General features: G+C 53.9%; 1 protein-coding gene across 1 annotated transcript in view; it reads left to right on the forward strand.

Moving 5' to 3' along the window:
* Window positions 1-6,283: 6,283 nt before the first annotated feature.
* SCN5A (sodium voltage-gated channel alpha subunit 5) overlaps window positions 6,284-19,692 on the forward strand; it is a 94,044-nt gene continuing 80,635 nt past the window's right edge. Inside the window, exon 1 of the mRNA XM_064590004.1 lies at window positions 6,284-6,445. The gene's annotated coding sequence lies outside the window, so the exon portion shown is untranslated. The remainder of the gene's footprint in view (window positions 6,446-19,692) is intronic.

Here is a 19,692-nt window from a genome sequence, read left to right on the forward strand (position 1 = left end):
CTTGCCTCATGGGAATTGCTTCGCCTAAGGTTATGGCTGCTTGGCAGGAGCAGCTTAACACCACGACTGGTTGAAGTAGAGGTAGCAAAGCTTGCTCCATCTCCTCTGGTCTCAATTTTTGGGAAGACTCCAAGGGATTTATCCAGCTCCAGGGTCTCCTGTGGGCTTAGCTGAGACCTTTGCCACAACTGCATTGGAGGTAACTCTTCCCTCTGCCCAACCCTGGTTCCCTCACATCCTGAGAATGTGGTTCCCGAGCGCATCCCTAGAAACCACTTGCATGCAAGTCTCCACCTCAGAGTCTGTTTCTAGGGAACCCAACCAAAGGCAAAGGTGAATAGGCTTTCGTGAGTACGAGTATCAATTTCACCCATAAAGCATTCCATTTCTCAAACAGTTTTCCAGATGTTATTTCACTTGATCCTGTCAACAACTCAGTGAGGTGGGTGGGTATATAGTTACTCCATTTATAGATGAGTAAAGTAAGGTCCAGAAAGGTTTTGTGTCTCATTCAAGGTCACATGGAGAGTAATAATCTGATCTAAGCTCCTGGCCCTCCAAGGCCTGCTCTCTAGTTCCCTATAATGGCCAGAGCTGATGATGGGAGAGGGGCAGTATTTTATAGGGAGGAGATGGAACAGGTAGGCTGCCATGTACACTTGGACTTCACACAATCCTGAGGCAGGATGCACATTCCTAGACATCAGATTTATGTCTTTTTTCTCTCAACTCTCCAGCAGATGGCAGTCGAGTGACTTGAGGAAGGGGCAGCTCTTCCTCGTTTGCAGACCCAGCTATCATTTGGGCTAGTGGGGAGTCAGCAGCAGCAAGGGGCACGCGTGCGTTGTGTGTGTGTGTGCGTGTGTGTGCGTGTGTGTGTGTGAGAGAGAGAGAGAGACTAGGGCAGAGGGAACATGTGGGAGACAGCATATCCCACTTGGCAACAGTCCCTCAGATGAAAGGGTTAGCCTGTTCATCATTTAGGTGATGAACACCCCCATGGAAGCATGTCCTTGCCCTTGACAGTGAGTACACTTCTCTTTTTCTCTGTCCCTCCTAAGATAGAAGGTTTCAACTGCTCGAGCTCCAAAATAAAGCAAAATCTCTTCTGAGGAGAGCCCTGACAACCCATGAAGTTTGAACCTCTGATGACTCCTTACAATTATCTGGGGGTGGGAACTGAAATGGAGGACTGTCTTCAAAATACAGCGGAGTGAAATACCTCTTGAATTGTCATGAAAATGACATATTCATGACAATTTAAAAAGGCATAAACATTACAAAAACAAAAAACGTGCAACAGCAGTTGTAACCAGAACTTTTTGGAAGTTGGAGCAGCAAGTGACCTAGAAGAGCCAGAAGGCTGAGTTTAAAGTGCTCGCAGAAGGAGAGGTGCCAAAGAAAAAAAAAGGACCCCCTCGTCCTCCTTGAAATTCTAGCATGTTTCTGGGACTCCAGCACAGGCATGGGCACTGGGTACCTTTGGAAGTGGGGAGGAGGGGTGCAGCTAAAAACAAGAGGTCTGGGCAACAGCCTGTATTAAGAGCATCTGGGCTTCCAGATCCCTCCCCACCAGACACAATCTGGCTCCAACTTCAGAGAATCAGTCTCATTCATTCACACACAGAGTGAAAGAAAAGTATGAAGCTGTGGGCTTGCAGTTGACTGTCATTGCAAGCCAACATCTGCAGATGGCCAACATCTGCAAATCTCCTGGCCTTACCTGCATGCTTGTGCAATGGCTTTGCCAGCTCCAAGTATGGTGGCTTCGTTCAAGGCAGGAAGAAGGGGAAGAGAGCTCATCTAGCTGCTCTTGTCCTCTTTTATCAGGAAAGCAAATGCTCTCCCAGAAACCACCCCGCCCCAGGGAAACTGTGCTCAGGACTCGTGGCCATCATGGAGTCACGTGGCTGGCACTAGGTACAGGGGACATGGGGAGGCAGGTACTTAGCTTGGACAGCCTTCCTAGGAGAAACAGGCAGGGAGAAAGGGTGGAGATGAATGTGGAGCAAGCAGAACTCCTTGACAGAGGGGCTTTACAGTAGGGGTGGTTGGGTGCCCAGGATCAAAGGTCTTTTCTCTCAGCCTGGTCATCTCAGTGTGGAATTCCCCAGTCCTTTACCAGAGTTCCAGCACCTAGCAGGAGTAGGGAACCAGGGGTCTCACTAGATCTCCTTACTTTTTTTTTTTTTTTAAGATTTTATTTATTTGACAGAGAGAAACATAGCGAGAGAGGGAACACAAGCAGGGGGAGTAGGAGAGGGAGAAGCAGGCTTCCTGCAGAGCAGGGAGCCCGATGTGGGGCTCGATCCCAGGACCCTGGGACCATGACCTGAGCCGAAGGCAGACGCTTAACAACTGAGCCACCCAGGCGCCCCATAGATCTCCTTACTTTTAATAAAGCCCCTCACTCCTGCCAGATGCCCCCTCCTAGAGTCAGAGATAGTTAGCCACTGATGGCGGGGGAGGACCAGCCCCTGCTGGGAGGGCAGGGAGACGCATCTCTGGGTCTTCCTGGCTTTTGTGGGAGCTTTCCACCAGGACTCCTGCTTTCAGCCCCAACCTGTACCTTTGCCTTCCAAGATGCCTAGTCCTGAGTGTTTGTGGGTTCTGAACCCCAGATCAGCTTGCTTCTTCACCTACCCCGACCCCAGGCATGAACAGAGTGAAGACAATAGAAACACAAGTTAGTTACGGCTCTTCCCTCCAATTACCATCCCCTATCCTACCTGTCATCCCTCTCTAGGGGAATGGATAAATAAAGTGTGGTGGGTGCATAACATAGAACGCTCCGCAGCTGTCAGAAGCGAAGAACTAACTGCCCACACCGCAATGTGGATAGAGCTCTAAAGCAGAATGTTAGGGGAGAAATATAAGAAAAAGAATAGAAGTTAGAACAATACCCATTTATATAAATGAAAAGTACATATACACAAATGGCCAATAAACCATGAAAAAGTGCCCAATTTCATTAGTCATCAGGGAAATGCCAATTAAAACCACAATGTGAAACCTCTGCACACCCACTCAAGTGGCTAAAATGAAAAAGATAAAAATACCAAATACTGGAGGATGCTGGAGGATAAACCAGAACTCTCATACAGTCACAGCTGATAGAGTATATATTGGTAGAACCGCTTTGAAAAACTCTTTGGCCTTGTCTATTAAAAGCAAAAACACTCTCTCCCAGCACCTCCCTCTCAGAAATGCATACATACGTTCACGAAAATTCATACACTAGAATGCTCATAGCAGTGCTATATGTGGGAACCCCACATTAGAAACTACCAAACACCCATCTGCACTAGAATGGATAAATAAATTGTGGTGTATTCACACAATGGAATTCCAAAAAGCAATGAGAATGAACAGCAATATGGATGAATCTCGCAAACCTAAAGTTGTTCAAAAGAAGCCAGATACAGGAGTTTCTACTCGAAGATTCCATTTTTAAAAATACCAAATATAGGCAAAACTGGGGCACCTGGGTGGCTCAGTCATTAAGCGTCTGCCTTTGGCTCAGGTCATGATCCCAGGGTCCTGGGATTGAGTCCCACATAAGGTTCCCTGCTCGGCAGGGAGTCTGCTTCTCCCTCTCCCTCTGCCCCACCCCGGCTCCTGCTCTCTCTCTCTCTCTCTATCTATCTCTCTCTCTCTATCTCAAATAAACAAATAAAATCTTTAAAAGAAATAAAATAGGCAAAACTAGCATGGGGAATTCAATGTGAGCGAGTATAGTAGTTAACCCTGGGGGAGAAGCGGCAGTGACAGGTAGAGGGCATGGAGGGGGCTTCTGGGATGTTGGTGGTGTTTGGTGTCTTGATCCATGTCCTGGTCATACAGAGGTTTTCAACTAGCGATAACCCTTGAGCTGAACACCTAGGGTCTGTGCTCTTTTCCATGTGTAAGTTATAATTCAGCAGAAGTAACAGAGAAAGAAAAGCCTGGGGCAATAAAAACAGAAAACACATAGGTGCAAACCGCAATATTACACATTTTACAAAGATGTGTACATATTCAAAGACCTGTTTTTTCTACTAGAGAGGGAGCCTGTGTGGGCCAGGGAATGACAGTGAAGTGATGATGGTAGCAAAGGGAAGAAATAAAAGGAAGTAATACAGGAGAGGAGTCTTGAATGGATGCCCAAATACAATGTGCTCAACCCAACTTTGAACTGGAAGTAGGGGGGAGGGCGGAACAAAGGAAGCACTAGTCTTAAACACTTTGATTGTTCTGGACTGCTGACTGCATGTTCTTGCTTCAATTAAATGGGGTCTGGGGCCCTTTCCAGCCCTTTCCTGCCCCCTGCCACCTCTTTCAGACCACCAGATATGTTAGCTGAATCTCCACGCGATCAGAGCTCCGATTCCTCCTTCTCACGGGCTTCCCTCCCCTCGTTTACATCTGGGGTGCATGTAGATTCATGCCTTAGCCTACCTCTCCCGCTGGCGACATCCAAGTGCCCAACGCTAAGGAAGACTATGACAACTCCACCTCTGCTGGATGCAGCTGAAGCGAGGGGGCTCTGTAACGATCCCTCCCCCCACGCCCCGGCCCCAGCAGCCTCCGTTCCAGCTTGGCCTCCTGCTTGGCCCGATGTCCATATGTGAGTTTGATCTTCCTTCTGGGGTCCAGAATCTGGTGGTGGAAAACCTCGGGAGGACCCCCATTCTACAGCCCTCTCCTCCCACCTAGGAGTTGGGAGCTCAGGGAAGGCGGTCCCGCACCCCGGGCTGCGAAGTTGACACTGCCTGCACTTCCCGCTCTGGCCGCTAGTGGGAGATGCTGGCCAACCTGCGGCCCGTCATGCGGCTAGAAGCCGGCATGCTGTTTGTGATTCATCTGTCTGGCCAGGAGCCATCTCATCCAATTCAGGGCCAGAAACGGTCCTGTGTCCTAAACTTTCCTGTGGACGGACTTTCTCACCGATTCAACCACCCTGGACTGGCTGTCCTGAAAGCATGGGTAGCTCCTCAGTATATGTGTAAGGCACCCAGTGACACCTGGAACCCTACACCCAGGTCCCAAAGGGACAATGACCTCATCATCACCTCTCCAAGGTCCCAGTGGAGGGGCAGGTCACTGTCTCTGAGCTCTCAAACCCAACACCTTGGTGCCTTCTGAGACACCAGCCCCCATTTTGCCCTCCAAGAGCAATTCTTGCATCTTGGAGTTTTGAAAGGTGTCAGGAAAGTAAAATGCTGTTGGTAAAGAAGACAGCTCTGGGCAGTGGCCACTGTGCAGGACAAGGCATACCATCCGTTCCAACTATGTTACTGGCCTGTGGGGGAAATCTGGTAGCCGGTTTTGTTTTTAAAAGTGTATTCCTGGGCATGTTTCCTATGGGTCAGCCTGGGTATGTGAGCAATAGTTTGTCAGTGTTCCGGTCTCTGTGTCCGTGTGTGAGAGGCAGTGTCTATCTCCGTATCCACACGGTTGAGTGTCTCTGTGTGTGTAAAGGTGTACATTGCATGTGTCCCAACAAGGTGTATGTATGTGAGCGTGTGCGTGAGTCCACTTCAGTGTGGGTGTCTCTGTATTTGTTGCTTGTGTCCTTGTTTCCGGTCTTTGTGAGTGCAGGTGTCTACTATTGTGCAGAATTGTGTGCTACCCGAGTTCCTCTAGCAGAATGTGATCCCATGGCAGTGTGTGCCTCTGTGTCAGTGGATGCGAGTCTCTGAGTCATGTGTCACTGAGTTTGTCAGAGTGTGTCTGCCTCAGTGTGTGTGTCAATGATGTGTCTGCCTATGTCCATGTGGGTGTCTGTGTCAGCGCAGGTGTGCGTATGTCGAGTGTGTCTGTGTCAGCCTCGAGGTATGTCAGCATGGGTGTCTGTGTGTGTCAGTGAGCCAGCATCATGGTATGCCCGTGTGCTCTCCGAGGTAGGGTCCCCAGGTCAGTGAGGATGCCTGTGTGTATTCTCCGGCGTGTGCCGGAGTGTGTGCCTGTCCGAGTCCGCGTGGGTGGCTCTCTGTGGCGAAGCGTCCCTCGGTCGGTGAGCGTGTTACCCCCGCGTGTGCCCGCGTCTGCGTGTGTCTGTCCGTGCCCGCGTGGGCGGCTGTCTGTGGCGGGGCGCCCCCGGGTCAGTGTGGGGGTGTGCGCCCCGGCGGGTGCCCAGGGCTTCACCCTCTGAGCGGGCGGAGCGCCACGTGCGGAGTCCGGGGCGCGTCGCTCTGGGGCGGAGCCAGCCCGGGGCCCCAAGCCCCAGGCCGAGCCCAGGCGGGGCCCGCCCCCGACCCCGCCCCCAGCCCGAGCCCGCGCCGCCCGCCGAGCCCCGGAGCCCGAGCGGAACGGCGGAGCCGAGACGGCGGCGGCGCCCGTGGGATGCGGGGATCGCGCCCCCGGGGCCGCTGAGCCTGCGCCCAGTGCCCTGAGCCCCGCGCCGAGCCGAGACCGCGCCGAGCCTCAGCCGCCCATCCCGGGGTCCGGGCCGGGGGACCAGCAGGTGAGCGAGCGCCCCCGCGCCCGGGAGCCCCGGCCCGGCCGGAGCCCCCTCCGCCTGCCGCCGCCCAACTTTCCTCCCCCCGAGGGTCGGAGCCTTCAGCCCCTGCGCACCCCCTCCCCTGCCCCGGGTGCGCCCGGCAGTTCCCTCCCCCATCGCTGCCCCCGAGGCTGGGAGGGGGAGAAGAAAGGGTGCAGAACCGCCGGGCTGGAGGGGATTCCCCGCGGGGGAGGGGGACGTCTGTAATCGCCGTGCGCCCCCTCCCCACCCCTTTCCTTCCGGGTTTCCCGGTGCGCTGTCGAGGGCCAGGGGAGGAGGAGCTGCGGCCCCGGCTTCCCGGCCGACCCTGGCGCAGGCTCGGGGAGGGTCTGGGATTGGGACCCGGATTCATGAGGCCGGAGACCCCAAGGTCAGAGCGGCGACTAGGCGCGCAGTGAGTGTGGTTCCAGAGAGCCGGGGAGCCGACCGAGAAGGGCTGGGAATGGGGGAGGGGGCCAATCACCCCCTTTCTCTGGGCCCCACTGAGGGGTCCTCTAGGGGTGTCTTCTCTGGGACCGGATCGCTGCCCGTCCTGACCTGGGAAAGATCTCTGCGCCCTGAGGGGGCGGAAATCTAAATGTGTGTCCTATCTCTGCGCGCTTCGACCACGAAGAGATCTCTGCCCTCTGACGCCCTAACGGGGCCGCATCTGGTCTCTGTGCTCCTTGAAGAAGGAGAGATCTCCTTGTGCTCTCAACAAGGGAGATTTCTGTGCGCTGGAATTGGAGAGAGTTCTCTGCCCTCCTCGCTCTCGCTCTGACCCGGGCAGATCCGCTCGCCTTGACGGGAGGGAGGTGGCTTTCATCCTGTGTTATTTGATCGTTTATTTGGTGGCACGGGGAGAAAGCGGTTGTGCCTAGCCTTGTGGAGGCTGGAGGTGTGGAGAGTGATAGTGGTGGGGGGAATGCTGGGGACAAGGCCCTGGCCAAAGGCCCGCCTTGAAAACACCTGTTGGAGGCCAGTGCACTGATGAATCAGGAAGCCATGGCTGAGATTGGGGCAGGAGTCAATCTTCTCTCTTTAGGGCCTTGAGACTAGTCCCGGGAGAGCAGGATGAGTCTCCTCTTAGGGTCCTGGGCTGGCATTTCATGTCCCCCCAGTTGTCTCCCCATCTCCTGCTGAGACCCTAGTCACCTTCCTCGGTGAGCCTGGACAGCGCGGTGGAGACAGGGACACCATATGACCCCCCACCATGTGGCAGCGCCTCAGTCCAATCCCTGTGATTCCCAGCAAACCCCTTAGGATCTAGAGGGACCCCAAGTAGCAGAGGCCCAGGCCACTGGGAGCCCAGGCCCTTGCGGCTGTCCTCAACTCCATCTCCTCGCCCTCAACTCCTCCCAGTTGGAATTGGGCAGGTGCACGTGAGTGGGTGGTAATGGAGCTGGAAGGCGGAATGAGGGTGGCACAGGCTGATAGCTCAAACCGTGCTGCAGTCACAGGAGCATCGGGAGGGGAGGGTCAGGGGACAGCCAGACTGTGGAACACAGATTTGATGCTAGAATGTCCAGCCCTATGCCGAAATGAGACCCATTGAACTTTTAATCTACTCCTGTCATCACTGCCACATTGGACAGGAGGACACCGAGGTTGAGAGTGGGTCAAGGACTTATCCAAGGTCATCTAGAGAGTCAGTAGATTTGGTGCACCACTCAGGATGAAGATTCCTTGAGAACTACTTCCTGGGGGCCGAAATGACCTAGGACTGACCAAAGAGGAACTGAGCAGAAAGGGAACAGGCTCTGGGATGCCGAGAACCAGCATTCAGCCCCATGTGGCCCAGGCAGCTGCTGTGCCTCTGCGGTGCTTGGCCCATCTCTGTGTGGTGATCAAAGCTCCTCTCGAAAAGTTCCAGGATTGACTCATTCAGCTTGAAGACTGAGCTTGCAGGAGTGGTGGGAAGCACCAGACACAGCTGGGAGTTGTGGAGCAGAGGAGGCTGGTGCCCAAGCAATCCCGGAAGGGAGTCCTGGGAACATCCTGGGACAGTGGTCAGTGGCAGTTTCTGTTCTGTTCACAGGAGGCTAGTTCCCGCTGACCCTTGGGAAAGTTATTGGAAAGATATGCAGTGATAGAAGTGTGGCTCCTTAGCTCACTTGAAAGAGGAATGATTACCTTCAGCCAAAGGAATCAAGAGTATCTCTCTAACAAAAATAACCTTCCACATGGGTTTTGAAGGATGAATAGGAGTTTTCTAGATGGAGAAGTTACAGTCTAGCCATCAGGACCAGCATGTACGGCGCAGATTTGTGAAACAACACACTTGTTAGTTCAGCGACCCGTTGGGTCTCATGGTGTGAGGGAGGGAAAGAGCAGAAGCTAAAGCCAAGGTCACAGTCACGGGGGCCCTTGTGAGCTCTACTCAGGAATTGGGAATTTATCCTCAGTAATGGTACTAAAAATAGCTAACATTTACCGAGTGCTTTCTGTCAGCCAGGCATGGCACTAGTCACTTTATAAGGCTCATCTCATGTATCCTTGCATCAACCCGGGAGGGGGGACCATACTAATGACAGTATTGCAGGTGGCGAAACTGAAGGCCCAGAGAGGCGAAATAGCTCGCTCACTGTCACACATCGACTAAGTAGCAGGCCTTGGGTTTGAGCCCAGGTGTCAACATTTCTGCTGTAGGCTATATTTCCCTGCCAGTGAAGACCATGAGTGCTGTCAGAAGTCTTTCAGTTGAAGGAGAAGAACAGTCAGGTCACCACAGGTGGTAGAACCTGTGGCATCCCAACTTCCTTCTCTGCTCAGGGACACGCCACTTCTTACATCCCTAACTTTGATTGCTCATTAAGTGAGATTCCCCACTGCCCTACCACACTGTGAGAGTGAAGTTTAGGTTGGCAAGCTTGATGAAGAACAAGGGAGAAGTGACAGATGTTTCGGGGTTCTGATTGGAACCGTTAGAACTTCCACAGAGAGATGCCAACATCCAGCAGTCAGTTGGAGGGGAGGGTCCAGTGTTCAGGCAGGAAACGGGGGCTGGAGGTGGAAACTTGGAATCGTCTGCAGAGGCTGGCCATGGGAGCCATGGCAGTGAATTAGATTGTCCAGCAAGAGTGTAGACCAGTGGTCCCCAAGCCTGGCCACATTAGCATCACTTGGAGAGCTTTTAAAAATTGAAAAATAAATTAAAAGAACCTATGCCCAGACTCCACCCCCCCGAGGTTTCAATTCACTGGACTCCAGGGTGAGCCCTGGGCATCAGAAATTTTGAAAGCACCCAGGTGATCCTAATGTGGAGTAAAGGATGCAAGAGAACAGGGTTGGTCCAGAGCCCTGAGGTCCACTACAACAATCGAGGCTGAAGAAGTCTTCAAAGGAGGCTGAGAAGGAGCAGTCAGAGAGGTGGGAGGCAAGCCAGGAGTGGGAGGTGTCACAGAAAGCAAGGAGAGAGCATGTCCTGGAGGAAGGGGAGTCTTCTGTTTCTTTTCTTTCTGCTGAGAGTGAAGAGGATGCGTTCTGAGAAGTTCATGCGTAGATCAAGAAGAATGCATAATTTTAAAACAAGTGTCCATTAGATTGAGCAACAGTGAGGGTGCTGGTGGCGCTGGGCAACAGAAGCTTCCTTAATACCTACAGAATGTGGTGCCCAGCACAGACGGTTAGTTGTTGAATGAATGAATGAATGAATGAATGAATGAATGAATGAATGAATGAATTGGTGAGAATGGAGGCAGTTTGGAGTGGGTTCAGGAGTGAGCAGGAGGTGAGGACGTGGAGAGAGCATGTGTAGACAGCTCTTTGCAAGAGTTTGATGGTTTAAGAGGGAGGAAGGAGATAGAGAGGAGCTGGCCAGGGTTGGAGTCAAGGGGGGGTTGTAGGGAGAGCCCAAAGTGGACTCTAGGCATGCGTGTCCATGCGGTGCACCCATGGGCAATACTTATGGGGAAAATACTTTTCCTCACAGTGAGGGGCCAGAGGTCTGAGTTGAAGTTGTGCCTCAGAGGGGGATTTTGATGGCAGGAACTGTGATTCCTCCTGGGGGCGAGGGACAGGAAGGGGAGGAAGGTCTTGCAGTGAGAAGAGAAAAGTGTTCCAGCAAGCAGTGTTTAGAGACACATTGAGGTCAACTAGAGCAGATACCCAGGAGTAGAAGGGCTAGGGTAGAACTCCTGTGGCAAAGTCTATGAAGGAGTCAGAGAGAGGGGAAGGGATGAAGCCAGGGGGCAGCCTGTGGACAGAGGCTGGACGCTGCAGAGAGCAAAGCAGGCATGGGGGGCTACAGAGTAAGCCAGGACTGGATGCCCACTGCCTTCTGCCACCCCAGACTGGCCTGAAGTGGCAGTCTGAGGCAGAGTTCAGCTTGGAGTGGTGGGGGAGAGCCTGGATAGGACATTCAGCATCTACTCTGTGCCATAGAAGATTCTAGAAGGTGTACAATTCAGATTCAATAACTGATCTCATGACATTTACATACTATTGGGGAAAGACAGACTGGATACCACTAAACAAATAGATACAGAAGGTAATTTTAGATCATGACCAGGGCTATGAAGGAAGTAAAACAGGATGATGAAACAGGAGTGACCCAAGACTGGCTGGACAGGGAAGGCCTCTTGAAGGAGGGAACTGAACTGAGACCTGAATCACAAGAAAGAACCAGGGGCGCCTGGGTGGCTCAGTTGGTTAAGCAGCCGACTCGTCATGAGATCTCATGGGTCATGAGATCGAGCCCGGCGTCAAGCCCTGCGTTGAACCCCATGTAGGGCTCTGCACTCAGTGGGGAGTCTGCTTGAGATTCTCTCCCTCTGTCCTGCTGCCCATTCACAGGTGCGTGCCCTCTTTCTCTCTCTCTCAAATAAATAAATCTAAAACAACAACAACAACACAGGAAAGAACCAATCCAGAGGAAATCTGGAGAAAGAATGTCTTATAAAGAGGAAACTGCAAGTGCAAAGGTCCTGAGGCAGTGACAAGCTCCTGAGGCGTGGTTGGCTTCGGTGGCCAGAGCAGAGAGAATGAGGTGGAGATGGAGAGTTTCCGTGCCTCAGTTTCCAACCGCCACCCTTTCCATCATCTGCCCCCTTCACACTGCCCCTTCTGTTATGCACGGCTTATACCCCTGCCTGGGGTTGGCAGTGGTTCCTGGGCATGAGACTATTTTTAGACACAACTCTTCTCTCCGTGGGCCTAGAACATACCGTGTCTTTTTAAGATGATCAATATGGAATGGGTGCTATTTATAGAGACCCCACGTCAATTCTTGGGGCCAGGGACCCTCAAATGGGGGAGGGAGTCCAGGAGCAGGCTTTTCGGGGGCAAGCACCACAGCGGTGGAGCCATGTGACTCATGGACTCTTTGAAACTTGTGTCACCTCCCCTGCCAGGCCACCCTCACCCCATCTCCGCAGAGTCACGGCCATGGGCTGGGGAGCTGGGTACCCACGGCGTCCCCACCTCCAACTTCATTTCCTGGAGGAGGATCTGGTGTGCCCCAAGCCCAACAGAAAATTTAGTGGTTATTGAAGCTAGAGTCCAGTGGGCCAGTTCTATGAGTCTCTTTTGTCCATTCTTCACTCCGTTTACTACTCTGGATAGGCAGAAAAGGATACCAAGGACCCCTGGGGCCAGAGCGCAGGCTGCTCAGGACAGAGGAGATGGATGGTTGGAGTTGGGGGCTCAGCATGCACGCACACACACACACACCCCCCGCGCGTGCGTGCGCAAAGACACACACACACACACACACACACACACACACACTGGTGGAGGTCAGTGTGGCCCAGAGCTGCCAGGGGAGGGTGCCTGGAGGAGGTGGGATTAGAGAGCCCAGCCATGGCAGATGCACAGAATTTGGAGAAGCGAACGGGATCAGACTGTGTTCGCGGGCTGGTTGTGGGAAGAGAGCATTTATGCCCTGTGGCTGGAGTTCAGTTCTTTCTTTCTCCTCTTCAGTTTCTTCTTCTGACTAAATCTCCAGGGAGGCAGTGGGAAGTCGCGCCCCCACAAGGGTGTTAAGCAAGTGAAAGGACAGAGCCGCTCTCCTGGCAGCTGTGTGGGCACGGGAAGGTCCCTTGCCCACTTGGAGGTCCCACCGTGGTCATCCCCAGGACGTGTGCTCCCCGCCTTACAGCCCTGGAGGCGGGGGGGTGGGGGGCAGTGCTGGTCAGCCTCTGGGCTCAAGGTCACTCAGGCACGGGGGCGGCGTTAAGCTCATGGCCCCGTTGCCCCGGCCCCACCCAGGCCTTGCCCAGGCAGCGCCCGTGCTTTCTGGGAAAGGATTTTGAACAGAAGAAAGGCTCTTCCTGGCATCAAGAGGGTGGTAAATGCCTTTCTGGCGGGTATTGATTCCTCGAAGTCCTGTGTGAAGGAAGGGCCTGGCTCAAGAGGCAGTGTTCAAAGGGATGGCAGGGCAGGGAGAGGTTTGGCTGGAGGCGCTGATTTCAGTCCTCGGGCTGCATTAGCCATCCCTCCATCTGGCTGGGCTGGGAGATCTAAGATGGGGGGGAACATCAGACCATGGGAGGGACCGGCCCGGCCCCATCAATACTTCCCGCGTGGCCATCAAAGCCCCAGCCTCATCGACCAGGACCAGTAGCAGGGAAGGGGTCCAAAGAGCCCCTCCGAGCCAAAGTGTCTGTCTTCTGCTGCCCAGCGCGGCTGCCTGCCTCGGGGCCCAGCCCTGGGAAGAACCCCAGCCCCTGAGTCTACCCCCCCACCCCCAACCAGAGGACACCCAGCTGATGTGGGCGTGCAGGGAGGCAGAGGGCCAGAGGCCTGCCCACCACAGCCAGAGTCGAGCGAAAGAAGGCACAGGACCTGGGTCGGCCATTTGCAGCGTCAACCCCGCCGCCGTCGCCGCCGCCACCACCGCGGTGGGTCGGATGCAGCACAGACTGCCAGTTAAATAAAGCGACAGCTAGTTGCTAACAAAAGTGGAAACCCAGGGAAAGCCCCCACTCGCTTGCTGAGCTGGGTGCCTGTTAGATGTATAATTGCTGAGTTTCTGTTTCAGGAAATGTCTGAGGGAAGGAGAGAAAAATACTCCCTAAGGATCCCCTGGGGGCGGCTGTCCCCAGAGATAGCTGGACTTCGGGTCCTTTCCAGTCCTCGCCTTTTATGATTGAGTTAAGGACGTGTCCCCAGCTGGGTCACATGTGGTCACAGCGCATTGCAAAGGGAACTCAGGTGGCAGTCACCAGCAAATGCAAAGTAAAAGTCTCAGAAGCATTATGTCGAGCAGGAACATTTGCCGCAAACAGTCCATACAGTATGCTTCTATATATGCGAAGTTCTAGAACAAGCCAAACTAATCTATGGTGATAGAAATCGGAAAAGTTGACCGGAAGGGGACACTAGGGAACTTTCTGGAGTGGTAGGAATGTTCACTATCTTAATTGAGGTGGTAGTTACACAGGTATCTACATTTGTTAAACCTCATTCACCTATAGACCTAAAATCTGTGCATGCTGGGGGAAGGGATAGCAGATGTCCCCATACTGTCTCATAGACACTTGTGGCATAGATTTTGGGTATGGGTGGATTGGCTTATCTCTCTCTGGGGGCTAAGGGACCCTAAGCCCCCCAGGTTTCTCTAGGGCACTCCTGTCTCCCTCTGTGCACACAGTAGGTGCTCCATAAATGCTTTGGTTGCCATGGCATCAGTGCACAATTCCCCTGCGAAACCTTTTTTTTTTTAGCCCAGGTGTTGAGAAGAATGAGTTGGAAGAAACGGGGCTAGAGACTTAGGATGCTGATTGCTGTCTCGTGGGCACCTGTGTGCCATCTGGGTGCTTCCTGGGCCACAGGTGGGCACCTTTCTGGCCCGACTGTGTGTAGTGTGTGGGTATAGATGGCCCACGGTCTGAGGCAGCAGTGCCCTGGCTGACTGAGCCAGCTCTCTGACATCTGAGTTCTGTGGTCGCATAGTGGATTCTCCAGGCCCCCATCCTGGAGACCTGGGGCCCCTAGGCAGCCCTGGGCCTTAATTTCAGTGCCCTGGCATAACATTACAGACCCTCTGTACATGGGGCAATAAACAGGTTTACAAGGCAGACTCAGGCCTGGAGGGAAGCGAATGTCAGGCGCCCTGTGGAGGGGGCCCTGAATGACCTGGGGGGGTTGCAATTTCCCTGACCTGGCACCAGCAACACCAGGGAACTTGAGATGAATGAGCCGCTTCCAAGCTCCCATAGGGCCCTGTCCTTACTGTGAGGAAGAAGGAGTTTGAAAAAACAGGGGTTTTGGCTGAATCCAGGGCTCAAGCCAAAGGTGCCCCCACCCCATTCCAGCTCTCCCCTCAGCTCCCACCCCAGAGGGAGGGGCCTGGTCTCAGGGACCCCATTTTATCCTGCCTGGGGAATCACTTAGGCAGAGCAAGCGGGTGGGGTTTTCTTGTCAGCTGAATTAGCCTCAGCTTCAGCCCGAGTGTTGGAATAAATGAGATGCAAATGCATGTAAATGAGGGCATCCCCGGCTTCTGGGGTGGGTGCGTTCGACTCCAGAAGGGATGGTGGGGGGGAAATTCTGCAGGACTTCCCCAGATTGCTGGGGGCTGGGATCAGGACTGGAGAAGGAAAGCCCCCTCGGGATCGTCCTCCCCAAAGATCGGGCTCCGGACTAGACAGAGTTAATGCCTGTGCAGCCTCAGAGGAGTGGAGCCTGCAGGGAGCCGGTTAGCTGAGGCCCTGCACAAGGACGTGCCAATGTGCCTTTGATCTGAGAGCAAGGACCTGAATGCACAGGCCAGGAGCACCAGCTGGAACCCCCACTGAGCCTTTGTCCAAGCCGTTACCCCGGGAGAGCCAGGACTGTGCCCATAATTGCCTGGGCTGGAGGGATGCTGTCCACCCCTCCCACTTCCCCCTCTCCCCCACCCTCATCCCATCCTGTGGCTCGAGCCTGCACAAGCACCCACAGCCACTGCCCCAAACCAGGGTGGCCACTTTCTGGGCTGCTGAAGACAACTCTTCTTCAACTCATCCCCGCCCCCTCCTCCCCCTCCGTTTCTCTCTCCTCCCCCACCCCCAGGCTAGCCTGAGGCCCAACCCAAAGCAGGTGGAACTCTGTAAGGGTTTAGGGCCCAGCAGCAGAGAGGGAATGCCATCCAATAGAGATAAAACGCAAACTACAAATGCGAGTCACATATGCAACTTAAAATTTTCTAGTAGCTACATTTTAAAAAGTCAAAAGAAACAAGTGAAATTAATTTTAGCATTTCATTTAACCTGATATATCCAAAACATTATCAGCGTAAATTATAATCAGTGTTTAAAAGTTAATAATGAAATAGTTGACATTCTTTAACATACGAAGCCTCCAAAATCCGTGTGGACTATACACCTCCGGATGGGCACTAGCCACGTTCTAAGTGGTCAGTAGCCACGTGGGCTGGGTGGCTACCCTGTTGGACAGGGCAGTTCAACAGAGCCAGAGCTTGAGAGAAAAACTGCTGGGGAATCATTTCTGACAGGGAAACTGCTGACTCTCTGGGCATTGGCAGAAATCGGCCAGGTCTCCCTGAGAGCAGCGGCCCACGCGCGGGCACAGGCGGGTCGGCTGGCCAGGCTGCCGAGACGGAGGACCAGCCTCGGGGGAGGCCAACAGGGTGGGACTCCCAGCTTTGTAGTGGGGATCACAGACATGCCCCGCCCGTGTCACAGGTCGACCTTGCCCCTTCCTCCCTGCCCTCTGTGCCAGCAGAGGTAGGAGGTAATGTAGTGCCTTGGTGAGACCTCGCTTCAGACAGACTGGGGCTTGCTTACTTATCCTCGAAGCACCCGATTTCCCTTTGTAAAACAGAGAATAACCTCCCCTCTCCCTAGAATTGTTGCAAGTATGAAATACAGTGATCACAGCATCACTTAGAGCTGTCCCAGACACATTATGAGCATGTGATCCTGCTGGATTGGCCCACGCAGCTCATGGCCGAGAAAACCGAGGCCCAGAAAAAGGGGGCTTTGTGATGTTGTTCTCCAGGCTCACAGCGTGAGTTGGTGGCTGGGCAATAGGAAGGTTAATCTGGCACTCATTCATTCATTCACCAGGCCCTTAGAGGCACCTCTGCTGGGCCAGACTGTGCTGTGGGAGCTCAGGGCACAGCGGAAGGGAGAGGCAGATGTGGAATCACTTCCATCCTGTGATGAAGTGGGTATGGGAATGCAAGTGTGCTGGGAATGCGGAGAAGGGAAAGAAGGCCAGCCAGGCAGGGAGGACTGGGGTGGGCAGCGAGACAGGTTTTTTAGAGGAGGATCCTCTGAGTTGGATCTCGTAGGAAAAAAGTAGTGACCACAACAACCACAATGATGAGAGCAAGTGGCATTCATTAAATACTTCCTGTGTGCCGAGCGTGTGCAAGTATTAATAATCTATGCCTCAGAACAGCTCTGTGCAATAGGTACGATTATTAACCCCATTTTACAGATGGGAAGACTGAGGCGGAAACACATCAGTTAACTTGCCCAAGTACACATGGCAATAAGTGGCCAGGACCCAGTCCCACCCAGGCAATCTAACCATGTCCCTATCCCACATAGAAACAGAAGATCTTGCGGAGAGGGAAGTAGGGAGGCCAAAGGCGGAAGCAGAACTGGGCACAGGGCTGGGTTGTCTGGCCCAGGGCATTTCCTCATGGCCCATCTCGGCAAGGCTGAGTGGAAATGTCCTTACAAGCCACCAAGGAGTCTCTTTGCTGTTGGCTCGTCCTCATCTCCCCATCATCACCTGTTGGTTTAGGATCCATTACCTTGGGAGGAAAAGTGTTCTGTGAAGTCATTTGTAGGACCATGTACCCAGCGGGTGCTGATTACATGTTCACTGAATCATTCGATTAATAAAATGAGTCTATGAATTGAGGTGTTAATTAGTTTTAACTCATTCTCCTCAAGGAAGAAATGAATTCACTCCTGCTGCCCTCACCTCCAGCTGTGGGGAGTGAGCCCTGGCTTCATGGGCACCCACACGCTCTCCCTGAGCCTCTTGCCGAAGGACTGAGGAGCAGTGGAAGGCAGGGCCATGGGGCAAGGGCACAGGGGAGCTGAGTCTCCAGGGCGGGAGAGAGGAGCACGGAGCAGAGGAAGCGGTAGAGATTTTCTAGGAAGCCTGCGAACCACTTCCACAGAGTGCCTTGCATAAATTTACATGGCAAAGAATATTCTTTGCATGCTGTGTTCCAGAAGCTGGGATTCCAAGGCGACCAAAATGCTAGAGGTGACTCAGGACGCTGGAGCATGCCTGCCTTGGGATCCGGGAGGGGAATGGGCAGGAAAGCTCTGCAAGGAGGGGTTAGGCTGGAGTCCCGCCCCTCTTCACCCCTCAGGTGACCGACTTTCCGGTTTGTCTGGGACCAAAGGGTATCGCCTCTCAGGATGCAGGAATCTTAGTGCTGAAACCAGAGAAGTCTGGAGCGTCACTCCCCAACCCTGGACGGTACCCACAGCTGCACTCTGGTCGTGTTGCACATCATGGCATTGTAACTATCCATGGATTGAGCACCAGCTGTGTGCCCCATACGTTCAGGAAAATCTGAAGGCCAACTGAAGAGACAAAAAGGAGACAAGTCCCGAGGGCTCCGGTTTCTGGTGTGGACAGTCACTATTCTCCCTCACGGCATCTCCACCCTGTTGTGAATACCCGTATGTACAGGCCAGAGACTCAGAGGAGAAGGGACCCGGCCCTCCCCTAAGAAGAGGTTTTCGGGCTGTTTGGTGAAATCGGACTCACCCCAGGGACTATCAGGCAGCAGCCGTGGCCAGGAAGCAGGCAAGGGCTGGATGTCCAGAGTGGGGAGGTCAGTGTGGGTGGGCAATCGTAGAAGGTGTCCTGGAGAAGGTGGGGTGGTGAGGAGAGCCTGAGGTGGCCCTGCCATCGCACAGGGCAGGGGATGTGCTTCGGAAATAGCTGGGCCAGGGAGTGGTAGAGCTGCAGGATGGAGGGAAAGAAGGAGGAGGCCAGTGGCCATGAGGTCAGCATGGCCCCAGCTGGGCGACGAGGCCTGCCCCTGGGCAGTGGCACTGGGAGTGGAGGCTGGGATGTTGGATGGGGGTGGGGGCGTGTAGCCAGTGTCAGAGGAAGGGATCAGGAGGAAACAGTTTGAAAAGGAGGCTTCACAGTTTGCTTTGCTGGACTCTGGGGAGCCAGCAGAACTTTGGGAGAGATGCCCCCAGTAACCAGAAACTGATAGACTTAGGACAGGATGGGTTCGGGGGCCCCTTGAGCTTGAGTGAGGCTGACAGAACAGGGGCAACTGGGCTGGGCAGGGTGGTCAGCTGGAAGAAGCCGTTCCAGCCCAGGGAGCAGCTACAGGGCTGATGCAGACAGAGAAGCTGGCCTGGACGAGGGAGAGAGTCATGGGGGTGCTGCTTCTAGAGGAATGGTCTTGGAATCAAATCAGGCCCAGGCTCCCCCATATGTTGGATCTGTACAAGACTGAGATCTCCTGTTCTTCCCCAGCTAGAGGTGGGGCCTTCCCCAGAGAGCTGGAGGCCTGATTTCCTAGGCCTGCGGGGGATGGCTGGGCCTGAGCCTGGAGCCTCCTCGGGCCACTCCCAACCCCTCCTTACCCTGGCATCACCGGAAACCTTGCAGCCAGCATTCAGCCACTCTCGGCCACAGGTAGGGCGTGGGCCCTGAGCTGCTAAAGGAAGAGCAAGGCCAAAGCCAGGTGCAGGCAGGGGGAGAACAAGGGAGAAAACGGATCCATCCTGCCCGCCCACCCTGCACCGCCTGCGGGCCCAGAGACAAAGGACACTCTTGACTGGTTTACTTTGGAACCTGAGGCTGCCTGGCTGCTGGGCCGCGGGGAACTTCATCTGGTTTCAGAAACCACAGAGTTCCAAGGATTCGGGTGCTCTGCTGGAGGCCACTGGGGATAAGACCCTTCCTCAGACCTAGGCCCCCAGCGTCACTGCTTCTTTATTAATGTGTGAAATAACAAGATCTGACAGCGGGTCTAATAAGCATTGTAATTGTGAAGTATCAGTGAGCATTCATGATACGAGATACTTGGGGCAACGGTCACGGAACAGGGAAATATCAGCAGGTTCTATTGGTCACAGGCACTGTTAATGCTATCATTTTGCTGTCTGCATTCATAACTGAGGGAAGAGCTCAATTGCAGTTAGAAGTTAGTAAGAATGAGGAGCAGTTCCTCCTGCCCCGAATTCTTTCCCGTCCGTCCAAGAGGCCGTTAGGAACCCCTGAACTCCACAGACGAGCAAAGCTATCTCTGCCTTTGGCAGTCGGGAGAGTGGTTGCCCCTGACCAGGGAG

The sequence above is a fragment of the Mirounga angustirostris genome, unplaced genomic scaffold (genome assembly GCF_029215605.1).
Source record: "Mirounga angustirostris isolate CCGP_5_RB_7025 unplaced genomic scaffold, mMirAng1.0.hap1 SCAF_1, whole genome shotgun sequence".
NCBI lineage: Eukaryota > Metazoa > Chordata > Mammalia > Carnivora > Phocidae > Mirounga > Mirounga angustirostris.